Source organism: Ahaetulla prasina, chromosome 12, assembly GCF_028640845.1.
Source record: "Ahaetulla prasina isolate Xishuangbanna chromosome 12, ASM2864084v1, whole genome shotgun sequence".
In the NCBI taxonomy this organism is placed as follows: Eukaryota; Metazoa; Chordata; class Lepidosauria; order Squamata; family Colubridae; genus Ahaetulla; species Ahaetulla prasina.
In genome coordinates, this window is record NC_080550.1 from 30,126,764 (window position 1) to 30,137,452 (window position 10,689).

Below are 10,689 nucleotides of genomic sequence, written 5' to 3' on the forward strand. Positions count from 1 at the left end.
AGGCAACGAACTGTCGGTAGAAATTGGCAAACCCGAGGAAGCTCTGTAACTGTTTTCTGGTCCTGGGAGCTTGCCATTCTAACACTGCCTGCACTTTTCTGGGATCCATTTCCACCCCTTCTCCTGATATTCAATATCCTAGATAATCTAACCTCATTTGGTGAAATTCGCATTTCGATAGCTTTATGAACAATTTGGCTGCTAACAACTTCTCCAATACTTTACAAACCAATATGATGTGTTCTTCCATCGTCTTGGTATAAATTAAAATGTCGTTCAGGTACACAAGAACCCCACCCCCCATGAACCAGGAGGCGCTCTGGCCATGCCCACAACTGTCCGGCAATCTTCCTGAATTCACGTACATAGTCTTTGGTGGACCGTCCCTTCTGCCGCAATGAAATGAGCTCCCCCTCTGCTACTTGTGCACTTGATTCAACTTCAAACCAGGATCGGAGGGCCTCCAGGAAACGGCCCATATCGACTAATTCTCGGGCATGGTTGCTGTGTAAGTCAGCCACCCAATCTGCTGCCTCCCCCGTTAACAATGAAATTATGGCCACCACCATCGATCATTGGGACGTGTACAAACATCCATACAAATTCATATGGCTTATCACCTGACTAAGGAAGAGAGCCACTCGGTCAGGACTTCTGTCAAAAGAGGCTTGTATTGCTGGAGGACCCCAGAGTCCTTGCGGAGGCCACATCCCTGGAGTCCACAATGGCATGGGGTCTGTCTGTTCTTCCACACAGCGTCTCGTCTATCCCTCCTCGCACAAGCCATGTGGCTACTCTGGGTTGATTGGTTAGCATCCGGCTTTGGCTTGCTCTTACGCAGTACTTGGTCAGCTCCCCAACCACCCATCCCCAAAGAGGAACCTTGGTCCCAAGGAACTGAGCATCCCATACCTCTACCGGGAGCCTGATCCATCCAGAACTTAGGACTAGTAAGATGGAAGCGATTCTCCGACCCAGCTTCCTGCCAGGATACAGGGGGTTCCAACCCCTTAGCCCAGGGCTGCCAAGAGAGAGCATCACGGAAGGTGGCCTCTCCAAACTGTTCCCTCAGTCTGTCCATCGTATTCGGGCCAAGCCCTGTGGAGTAGCTCCACTCCCCCTCTTCATCCTCTGTCCAATGCCTTTCCCTCCTGCCCCGGGAAGGAAGGTCCAACATGGGGGCTATTGGTGGCTTGGGGCCAGCACCACCAGTCAGAGCCAAACTATGCCACCACTCTCCTGTGGCTGTCTGATTTGCTTCTCTGGCCTGGCTGACTTTCTTCTGAGCACTCTGTCACTGGTGGCTGCTGAACCTTGGGCTTAACCACTTGCTTGTCAGTGTCCGCCTGCACCTCCTCTTCGCCTGTGCTTTCCTCCACCACTGCCTCAGCCAGAGGTTCCATCTCTGTCCCCTCCATAGAATTCCCCTCTGCCATCCTCTAACCTTTAACCATTCAAACACTAAGGTAGTAAAAGGAGACCACTAACTCACTCTCTGCTTGTCAATCCAGGTCCATGAATCCATAAAAGATCAGCAGCAAAAAGATGGAAGCCGAGTTCTTTAATGAGTAACCACAGCCAGAAGGCAGAACAAGTCCAGTTATAGGGTCAAAGTTAGTGCTGAGAGCAGCCGCCTCTCAGTGCTATTTATACACGCCTTAAGCCACCATCCAGCAGCTAAGAGCACCACCCCCCATCAGCTATTCATCAGTTTTAAGAGTCCCACCTCCGTGGAGCGTCTCTGTCTTCCCCAGCATGCGATGCACGACATCATCAGTCAGCCGCTGCACCTTTGTTGCAGCTGCTTCCCTGTCCGTCGCAGATGCCGCCCTCCACCACCAGAGGTCACTTTATTGCAAAAGAAGGGGAAAAAATATGAGAAGCAAGAGGAGCAAGAATACAATGTTGAAACGGAAATGATTGAAAATAAAAATATAGATGATTACACTGGGCTTGACAGTGACAGAATAAAATGGATAGGGGGAAGTATCTCTCAAAAAAGAAAAGAAGAGAAGGAAATGGGAAAAGATTGAGGGGAAAATTAGAACAGTAAAAATTAAAGAAAGAAGGCGGAAAGGAAGATACAAGAAAGAGAAAAAGAAGAAGATAAGAGAATGGGAGAAAGGGAGGAAAACATTAAGAAATGGGATTTTGGAGAGACCGAAAGAAAATGGTTAAAAGGGGAAGAAAAACGGATAGCAGAAAAGAAATTAAAACATTATTAGGTTGATTTAAGGGAAGAATATTAGTAGTAGAAACTGTATGTAAGAAGTAAATTAGAAGAAATATATAGTTTATTGTAAAAGGGAAGTGAGCAAGGATGAAATGAAGTGTATGTAAGAAGCAAAAAAGAAGAAATATACTGTTTAATGTAATATGGAGAAGTAGATGAAATGCGAAAGATAAAATGGATTATTTGTTGGTTGCCTGAGGATGTATAGATTGGAGAGAACAATAGTGGATGGTAAAGAAATATGTTTTAAATATTGCAAAGAACAAAGAAATTACTTGAAGATAGAATGGTTTATAGGTGAAAATAATTGAAAGTGAGATATAAAATTGAACAAAATTTAAGTGTTAGTAAATGTATGCTAAGGAAAGAGAAAAACGATTATTGAACTGGGAATAAGAATTTAAAGAAAATAAGAGGTGGAAGGTTGAATTAACTAAAAGATTGTAAGGTAAAAATGGAATAAGTTGAACTACATTGTTAATAATTAAAATATATGAGGAGAATTCTGAGAAATAAATGGAGGAAAAACCGGGGTTGTCTGGACACCATAGTGAAAAATATTGAATTGAAAATGAATACAGCAACAAAGAGAGAGAAGAAGGAGTAGAGAGACAGAAGAAAGGGAGAAGGAGAGAGAAAAAGAGAAGAAAGGGGAGGAAGAAAGGGAGGGGAAATAAGAGTAGGAGAGAAGGTTAGATAGGGAGGAAGAAAGGAGGAGGGGGAGAAAGGAAGGAGAAGTAGAGAAAGAGTAGGAGAGGAGGGGAGAAAGTAGAAAGGATAAAAGAGGGAGGGAGAGGAAAGAGAAAGAGAAGAAAGATTGCTGTAAAACAAAGATGAAATGGAAGAAAGGCAACCCCAAACATGTTTGAACATATCAGGATAAAAACTGAATTATCTAAAAGAGAATAGATATCAGTAAAAATGGAGAAATTAGAACCTGAGGGTGAAAGAAAGTGTGGTTTATATAAACAAGCATAGAAATATTAAGATACGATTAAAAATATGGAAAAAGAACATTTTGGCAGAAATTGTAACTAAGTAAAATCTATTTGGATATGATAAGTTGTATAAGATATAAGGCCAATACTCTGTTCATAAAATGTGGGTGGGTGGGTGGGTTAAAAAAATCAATAAAAATTTATTTTTTTAAAAATGAAATTTTGGCCCCAGTTGTGGTCATAAGTTGAAGACCACTTGTAGTTAATGAAGTTGAAGAATAAATTTGCACCAGATGAGGGTCAATGGAATTCAAGACGGGTTAGCCTTAGAACGTTTGTGGGAACATGGCGAATCTAGGCTGATAGTACACTTAACTCTGCCCATCAGTTCTGCCTGCTCTTCTAATCCAAACAGGAGGTGACCAAGGCATGAGTTACCATGAGCAAGGGCTCTCAATCCAGGAAAGTGCGTAGCTGCACACTAGACAAATCTGTGCAAAATGACCCCAGCCACAGCTTCCACCTACTCCTTGAGCAGAAGCTGTGAGTCCAGGAGAACCCCTCAATTCCGTACTAGCCCAGTCTGGACAAATGTTTCCCAGTCTAGGCTACAAACCTGTTGTGTTGAGTGAATGAGGAGGCAAGAAACAAGTCATCAGCAACAACAGTGAATCCAATGACTGGCACAATGGGGAAGTGCCCCTTTTATACTGTCCTGGCTGAGGCACCAGCCAATCAACAACGTGCTTTTTCCCTCCAAAGGTTCATTCCAAAATTCAAATACATAACACCCCTCCCCCTCCCAGAAAGCAACTTGCCCAACATTTGCAACCATTTACATACGTAATCATGCAGTTAACCAGGGCGTTTCCTGTGTCTACTTGACCTGCGCAATTCAGTTCTAGGCAGGGAGTCATGCTGGTCGGAGGTGCTTTCTGTTCCTCCCAGCTCGTCCATTGGGCCTTGTGGGTTTGGATTAGGGGTCGTTTCTTCTTCAGTTGGAATTGGATTATTGTCTGTTTGTTCTTCTACTGGATTTGGTTGGTTGATAGGGTGGTGCTGGACACTGAAGTCCTCAAGTAAGTCCTCCAGCCACCCCGGGCTTGAGCTACCTGTTGGTTAAAATATTGTAGTCAGGGAACGGTTTAATTTGTGTTTGTTCTTGTTTGGTTTCTATTCACCTACGTATTTGATCAATGTTTCTTCACCATATCTTCCCATGTCCAAGATGTAGGACTTTGGGCCTGTGATTTCTTTTACTGTGCCGGTGAGCCATAAGGGTCCTCCAGAATAATTTCTGGTGAATATTGGTGCCCCAAGTTGGAACCCCCTCTTCTTATCTCCTCCCCATTGGTACCTGTCAGGGGAATAGTTCAACCTATCTAGCTGGCATCTGAGTTTCCTTCCTATTAGTAATTCTGCCAGGCTGAGGCCCGTGGCCGTACATGGGGTGCCATGTAATCTCTCCGCCAATCCATTCAAACCATCCAAACGAATCTCTCTGCCAATCCATTCAACACCAGATGAAACGGCACTGACAGGGCATGGTGGATTCCTAGTTCTGCCAGGTATCCCTCAATTGAATGAATTGAGGCTGTGAATTGAGGCCCATTATCTGACACCACGGTGTCCAGGAGGCCGTGTGTTTCAAAGGGTTCTTATAACAGCTTCTGCAGTGGTGGACTTCATAAGTATTATTTCTAGCCATTTTGAGAAAGCGTCCACTACAATTAGGAATGTTTGGCCATGAAATGGCCCTCCACAAGTCTATGTGGAGTTGAGACCAGGGGCCCCCGGTCTCTCCCATTTTTTTATTGGGGCCGTCAGGGGATTTGGTCTAGATTCTTGGCATTGAGGGCATCTCGCTACCCATTTCGAGTTATCAACATCCATGTGGGGCCACCACACATAGCTTCTCGCTAACCCCTTCATTCGTACAATCCCAGGGTACCCGACATGTAGCATTTCTAACACCCTTTCTTGAATACATAATGGGACTACAATCTGGTCCCCCCACAGCAAGCACCCTCCTTGCGGTGACAGTTCCATTTGTTTTGATACAAATTGCTTGAATTCCCCCTGTACCGGGTCAGTCAGCCACCCCCTGTGCACTTGCAGGATGCCCTCGCTACTTCTGCTAATGTGAGGGGCCCGATTCCAATGAGTCAATTGGCCGAGCTGGTCTCCCCGGGGTTGGGTCTTCCACCAAGTCCAGTAGTGGGCACCTGCTTAGAGCAGGGGTGTCCAAACTTGGTCCCTTTAAGACTTGTGGACTTCAACTCCCAGAGTTCCTCAGCCAGCTTTGCTGGCTGAGGGACTCTGGGAGTTGAAGTCCACAAGTCTTAAAGGGACCAAGTTTGGACACCCCTGGCTTAGAACATTGGCGTGGCTAACTTCAGCAGTGGACCAGTGTGTACGAGTATGCGGCTAGAAAGATTGCCCACCTGGTCAGTCTTGGGGACATTGCCACCGGTGTGGGTTGATCCCCAGCCAACAGTCCTGGTAGGGGGTGGTGGTCCGTGATAATTTCAATTGTCCTACCAAACAGGTACTCATGGAATTTTTTGACCCCAGCCACGATAGCTAGGGCTTCCCTGTCCAGCTGGCTATAATTCCGTTCAGCACTGGACAGGGTGCAGGAAAAATAGGCAATGGGTGCCTCCGATCTGTTTGGCACCCACTCCAAAGGGGGAGGCATTGCAGACGAGAACGATAGGAAGTGTATTGTTGTATTGTATCAATAGGCTGTTCTCAGAAAGCAGTTTCTTGACCCCTGCGAAGGCAGCCGCTTCTGCTGTTCCCCAGACCCAGAGTGCTCTTAGCCAATAGTCTGTGCAGGGGTTCAGCTACGGTGGCTTTTTGTTGTAGGAAAATGGAATAAAAATTCAATAGTCCCAGGAATGCTTGGAGGCCTGTTTTATTCTGTGGGGTGGGAGCCTTCTGGATCACTCTGACTTTGGTATCTGTGGGGTGGATGTCCGCTTCATCTATTCTATACCCCAGGAACTCAACAGTTGGTACTGCGATTTGGCATTTGTCAAGCTTGACATCTAGTCCTTCAGTTCAAAAAACTGTCAGGGCACTCCTTAATCTGTCCCCCAATTTCTGTTGGTTTGCTGTCGATATCAGTACATCGTCGAAGTAGGGCACCACTCCTGGTATCCCTTGCAGCAACTTTTTTAAATTTTATTTGCATTTATATCCCGCCCTTCTCCAAAAACTCAGGGCAGCTTATGTTAGCAATAGTCTTCATTCTATTTGTATATTTATATACAAAGTCAACTTATTGCCCCCAACAATCTGGGTCCTCATTTTACCTACCTTATAAAGGATGGAAGGCTGAGTCAACTTTGGGCCTGGTGGGACTAGAACCTGCAGTAATTGCAGGCAGCTGCTGTTAATAACAGACTGCATTAGCAGTCTGAGCCACAGAGGCCTGTTCCATCAGGTTTTGAAAAAGCCCTGGGGCTACGCTGACCCCAAATTGTAATCAGGTGCATTTGAATGCACCTCTGTGTGTTACTATAGTCTGTGCTTCAGCCGTGGCGCCACCTACCCGCAGCTGCTGGTACACCTACGCCAAGTCTAATTTGGCAAATATTTTTCCCGGCCCCAAGGAGTGTAGTAGATGCTGCGCTATCGGCACTGGGTAGGCGCTCTTTTGTAAGGCCTTGTTCAGGGTTGCTTTGTAATGTGTGCAGATGCGGACAGACCCATCCGGCTTAACGGGAGTCACTATAGGTGTCTCCCATCTTGCGTAGTCAATGGGGACTAGTACTCCCAGTCTGACTAGTTTGTCTAGTTCTTGGTCGATTTTGGGCTTCAGTGCAAAAGGTACCCTCCTGGCTTTTAGTCTAATTTGGGCAACTGTTGGATCTAGGTTAAAGGAGATAGGGGTCCCCACATACTTGCCGAGGCTGCCTGTGAAAACATCCTGGAATTCGTGGAGGAGCTCTTCCTTCTGACTTCGGTTAATGGTGTGGATCCCGATGACTCCGGAGACTCCCATTCCAAGGGCTCTGAACCAATCTAGTTCCAGGAGGCTGGGGAGTCTTGCCCAGACGATGGTAACAGGTAGTTGTTTGTTGTGCTGGCCGTAGGTCACTCTTACGGTGGCGATTCCTTCCACGGGGATCCAGTTCCCTTGGTAGTCTCGCACTTGAAGTCTTTGGTGTTGAAGGGTCTCCCTTCTTATGTGTGGTAGTGCTGCTTTTATGTTGGAAATAATTGTGATGGATGACCTGGTGTGGATTTTCATCTCCATTTCCACGCCATCAATGCCAGCCACGGTGAAAATCTTTTCCTCTGGGCTGGCAGTGGTTTGGCCAATCTGGGTTTGATTGAACATCATTCGGACGGAGGCGAGGGAGGACAGAACAGCGCCCTTTTGGAAGGAGCCATTTTGATTCTTCCTGCGGAATGGCGGCTGCTGATTGGTTGGTTTCGGGCCAGCTCTATTCTTTTGGCGGGAAGATTGACTCGCTTGGCACATTCTAGCCAAGTGCCCTTTTTGCTCACATCGCCTGTAGACAGCATCTTTGAAATGGCATGTGCTTCTCAGATGGCTTCCTCCACAGCTACGGCACTCATCTTCTTCATCCCACGCCATTCTCTCTGTTTTAAAAACCTCTTCTTCCACCCTCACTTTAGAGTTGAGCCTCTTCTCAGTGCACCGGGACCGTGTTCGATGGTGTGTTCGTCACGCTCGGTCTCTGGAGTGTTTCTGCAGCTTATGTTGACAGCTCGTGTGCCCTCGCCTCGTCGAGGGTGACCGGTAATGTTAAGTTGGATTTTGCTGTAACTGCATATCTCTCACTCCGCAAATTAGTTGCTCTAGGAGCGTGTCATCAAGACACTCACAGTTCATTGCAGCCTTGTGCAGGGAGGCCATGTAGACATTGATTGGCTCACCTTCCTGCTGTAGTCGTCGGCGGAATTCGTACCGCTGCACAAATTTGGATGGCACCGGGGCATAGTATGCCCTGAGGGTGTCCTTGAGTACTTGCCAGGGTACTGTTTGGACAAACATTGGTACTGATAATGATTCAGTGGTGTTGAAGATGGCGAGGCTGCAGTTGCTCAAGAAATAGGCTCTTTTTCTGTTGTCTGGTAATACTTGGAAGTCATTTGCTTCGAGGAAGCATTTGAAGCGGGCCATGTACAATCCCCATTTTTCGGTGGCTGGGTCGAAGGGTGCTGGTGGTGTGTAGGCAGACATCCTGTTGCCTGGTCTTCGTCGATGTCGTGCTGAACTTGGTTGGATTCAAAAGTGACTAGACTTCCTGGTTGGCTCCGTTGACAATGGAGGTGATCTTTCTGGTCACCAACCTCTGGATCGTGTTGGACTGCTAAGACAGCGACAATCAGCTGTCCAGCAGTTTGGAAATCCCCCTCTTCGGGAGAAGAAGCGGAGGTGAGCAAAAAGAAGCAGAGGTAGAGCTTCCCTAGAGCTCCTGGAAGATACCAGGGGGCTCGAAGGGTTAAGCCCCCTCAGAACTTCAAAGTGCTCCAGATCTGAGGCTTTTTTCCTGCTCCGGCAGACCTAATTGCCGCGACCAACTGCCGGGACCAATTTTAACTTAAAGAAGATAATACCGGACTGAACAGAAACAGGAGAGTTCTAATTATAAAAGCAAGTAATCAATCAATTCCCTGTTATTTTTTTTTTTTTAAGTTTTGGATCTGACTTCAAAGTGAAAATGGCGATCGTTCTTTAATGAGCTACGCAGTTGAAAACGAAAGTGTTACAGTTCTCACTGCCTGTTGTTTATTGCTGAAGGCCAGCTGGAAATTTTTTTTTAAACATTGTAATGAGAAGGGAGAAGAGCTCGAGATACTGAGACTGATTTTAAAATTAAAAAAAAAGACTTAAAAGATTTATACGTAATATTAGCCGGGACCAATTTTAACTTAAAGAAGATAATACCGGACTGAATAGAAACAGGAGAGCTCTAATTATAAAAGCAAGTAATCAATCAATTCCCTGTTATTTTTTTTTTTAAGTTTTGGATCTGACTTCAAAGTGAAAATGGCGATCGTTCTTTAATGAGCTACGCAGTTGAAAACGAAAGTGTTACAGTTCTCACTGCCTGTTGTTTATTGCTGAAGGCCAGCTGGAAATTTTTTTTTAAACATTGTAATGAGAAGGGAGAAGAGATACTGAGGCTGAAAAAAAAAAGACTTAAAAGGTTTATACGTAATATTAAGTTAAAGAGAAATTTTAAGAGATGGCAGCAAAACAATTAAAGTCAACTGTTACAAAAACCCCAGGAACATTAACACCGGGAGTCTCTCCAGCACATACAGCAGATACAAAATCATTAAATTTGGAAGCACTTCAGGATAACCTGAAAGAATTTATGAAAGAATCTCTTAACGATGCTATGAATTGGCAAACTTCCCAGATAGAGGATAAGTTTAAATTAATTACAGAAGAAATGTCAGAGATGAAAAAACAGATGTTAGAAATTCAAACTGGAAATAAAGAAGTTAAAGAAGGTTTGGTGTCAGCAGTACAGGGTCTGGCATCAAATGTGATTTTATTGGAGCAGGAAGTAGAAGAAATAAAGAAAGTTAATTTAAAATTGGAAAATAAGATTGAGGCAGTTCAATGTAAAAGGGATAAAGTTGATGATGAAATTGTTTTGGTACAATATAGAGCTATGGAACTTGCTTTACGAATCCGTGGACTTAAAGAATGTAAAAATGAGAATTTGAAGCAAATTTTTTCGGAGGCCTTTGCAGAGATTTTGGCAGTTCGGCCAGCAGATGTGGCCTTTTATATTGATAAAATTTATCGTGTGAATTCCTGGATAGCAAGACAAAGAAATCTTCCCAGAGACATTGTTATTTATTTTACTACTAGAACAGTGAGAAATGAGATTCTACAAGCTTCTTTTAAAGGAGACAAGATTCAAGCGGCCGGCCAAGATATTTTAATACTAAAGGAAATTCCCCCCAAAATGTTGAGAAGTAGGAAGGAGTTTGCTTTTTTGGTGAACGAACTTAAACAACGTCAGATTGAGTATAGATGGGACATCCCAATTGGTATAATAGTTTACTATGAAGAGAAAGCACATCGTCTTAATACAGTTAGTAAAGCACAAGAGTTTTATGCTTATGTGCTTAAGGCTGGAAGTCCACCATCTCTGGATGGTAGGAGAAAGGAAGGTGAAATTAAAGAAAAAGAAGTGATAGTAATGGAAGAAGACCGTTTACAAGCGTTGGATGTGTCTAAGATGGGATCAGAGATTCCAAAAGAGCCAAGGATGACAAGAGCAGCTGTCAAACGCAAGGAACAAGAAGAGAAGGCTCAACAGGCTCAATCTGCTATTACCAAGACGGAAACAGTGGGAGGAGCAAGGCCCAAAGAAAGATATGATTTGCGGCTGGTGCTTCAAAAGTTTCCGATTGCTGATAATGGCAATTAGACTTTTATCTTGGAATGTCAATGGATTAAACTCACCACAAATTCTGAATTTAATAACTGCTGCAAGATTATTGATTGCACAATATTGG